Raw genomic sequence first — 2,646 nt, 5'->3', positions numbered from 1 at the left:
TGAGTTCAATTCCCAGCAACCACATGGTGACTCACAATCATCTGTAATGGGATCTGATGCCCTCTTCTAGTGTGTGTCTGAAGACAGCTGTAGTGTACTCATATAGATAAAAAAAAAAAATCTTTTAAAAAAAAGATGTCAAGGAAGACAATTTAAAAAAAAGATGTCAAGGAAGACAAAATAACGTTAGTGGATGAGGAATGTTATCGGTCCAAAGGCAGAAAGAACAAAGAGACATATGTGTCTCTCCCCTCTCTGTCTCTTCCCTCCCTCAGCCCCCACCCCACTCCCCCCTTTCTTCCTTATGTGTACACAGGGACACTTAACACACACATAGACACAGTCTAGCTTGGCTCTTAAAGTCCACCACATTCCACATAGAAAATACAGCTGCTCTAGTTGCTAAGTTCCTGCTTCTGCTCCCTCCCAGGACATAGACACAAGACACACAGGGGGCTGGGGCTTTCCGCTCAATCTCTCCAGAGCTGGCTGCCCCAACATGGCAACCATGAGCCCCATATGCTCACTCAGCCTGTGAAATGCATGTGAAGTGTGCTGGGGTGGAAAGCACATAATGGATTTTTGAAGATATACTAAATGGTGTAAAAATCCTGTTCACAGTGGCTCATATTAGCTATATAGTAAAATAGTGATGTCCTGAATAAACTGGGTTAAATATAACGTGTTACTCAAGCTAATCAGGCCTAACCCCTACCCCGTGTGTGTCTGTCAGAACATTCACAGTCATATGCATGGCCTGTATTCTGTTCTGACGGGAGGCGTCTACTCTAAACGTTTTGAGACATTCTGTCCTTTAGGCTGTGACTTCCCTTCCTGAGTTGAGTGTATTTTGTAAGTTCAAGGTCCTTGGGAAGCAGAGCAGGACGAAATCAGCTGACTGGCAGGGCTATTGGGTGCACAGTGTGTTTGGTTAGATGGTGGAGCTCACATCCCTATCCACTGCCAGGGTTTCTTCATTACTTAGACACCTCCGAGCCATGACCTAAAGGAAATGTGTGGGTAGCAATCATCAGTCACTCCTTCCAGGAGGCACGAGGTGATGGTACTGCATAAGATTGCAGTCCTTTGAGTCACAGAGCCATAAACCCATAAGCTATCAAACCTCCTCGCCATCCTAGAGCGCACAAGAGTGACTGAAGGTAATGTATTTGCCAATGCCACTGGTCACAGAGGTCAGACTGCAGTGCATAGCCCCTTGTAGCCAGCAGCCCCCTCCAGCCAGCAGCCTCTCAGATGCAATCAGCCAGCTGAAGAATCCTCACGGCTTTCCCATTTGCCACCAGCCCATTATCTACATGTGATCCATTTTTTTCCTGTGGGAAGCCAATTTCAGGAAGGAAGGCAATGAAAGTCTGGGTTGGAAAATTCATGGCCTTTCACTCAGAATGCTTCAGATGGGACATGACTGTGGAGACACAAAGACTCGCTTCTCGTAAGACAGGAAGTACCGGGACTTTACATCTGTCAGTCAGGCTACTCCTCTGGCTGCAGGGGAAGGCTGGAGAGGTAGATAGATGCCTCTTTTTGCTGGAGCCTGTCCCTAAAAGCTTGTGACCTAAAAGAGGTCCTCCAGCTCCTTCCTGCTGGTTTCTGACTCAGTTATGTAATAGGGCATCCAAAGATACTTAAGAAAAGGCTTGCAGATACAAGCTATGGCATGCCCTGCTTACGTCCCTCCTGGGACTGCCACTCTGGTAAAAATAAAATGTTAATGTTTGTTGAGGCCTCAGCAACTACTTCAGTCCTCAAGGCTTTCAGCCTCAGAACTTTGCTATTTCTAGAGGAGATGGAACAGGTCCAGCCCTTGAGCAGATAGCAGCTAGTTCACCACCTGCCTAGAGACCCCTCTCCTAGGTTCCTGTCTTCCACCTTAGATTGGCCCTTTTTAATCAAGTCCTCAATTAATATATCATCATTACTCTTTTTTTTTTTAAGAATAAGTCAGTGGACTCTTTATTGCTTCTGTGATGTGTGGCTCAGGAGCTCTTGGTGGGGCAGGTCTGCTTCCTCTTCACCACCACAGGCTTCTGGCTTCGAAGGATGGCACCGGCCCTGCGGTGGCCGCCATACACAGATCAGGGAGGCACTTGTTCTTTCGAATCATGTGCCTGATGCTGCTGAGGGTAGCCCGAGCATTCTTGTTGATGTTGGTCCTCACGCAAGAAGCAGCAGGTTTTCGCTGAGCTGATCTGCCTTTCATAACTACCATGATCCCTTTGCCATCAGCTGCGGGCTCCGGTCTTGTGGTGAATTAGCCCGTTGTAACAGAAGGAGTTTCAGGCCTTCAGATTCTGGGCTTACTAAGAGGATCTGCTTATTCCTCTTAATCAAGAAACTGGGGAGCACTTCCGAACGACTGTCCATTGCAGATGCGCGGACATGGCGGCGGCTCCTCTCCCTATGGTGCGGCCAGAGTCAGAAAGATATCATTATTCTAAAGTATGTTATTATATGTTGCATTATTTTATAGTACATCGTTATTAGTAGTATGTCATTATAAAGCTATCAGCACATTCTACTTTCTTTGAGTACAGAGTTCTAGACAAAAATCACCTTTTATATGCTTTGCTTGGCAGTTTATTGTCTGTGAAGGAAACGCAGAGAGGGAGAGAGAGAGAGAGAGAG

At 46.5% G+C, this 2,646-nt stretch overlaps 1 pseudogene; it reads right to left on the bottom strand.

The window, feature by feature from the left end:
• Window positions 1–1,997: 1,997 nt before the first annotated feature.
• Window positions 1,998–2,402, bottom strand: LOC114610809 (annotated as a pseudogene).
• Between the last annotated feature and the right edge of the window lie 244 nt (window positions 2,403–2,646).

Source organism: Grammomys surdaster, unplaced genomic scaffold (assembly GCF_004785775.1).
Source record: "Grammomys surdaster isolate TR1022 unplaced genomic scaffold, NIH_TR_1.0 126059, whole genome shotgun sequence".
In the NCBI taxonomy this organism is placed as follows: Eukaryota; Metazoa; Chordata; class Mammalia; order Rodentia; family Muridae; genus Grammomys; species Grammomys surdaster.
The sequence above is the reverse complement of the archived record's forward strand: the minus strand, read 5'-3'. Positions and strand labels throughout refer to the sequence as shown.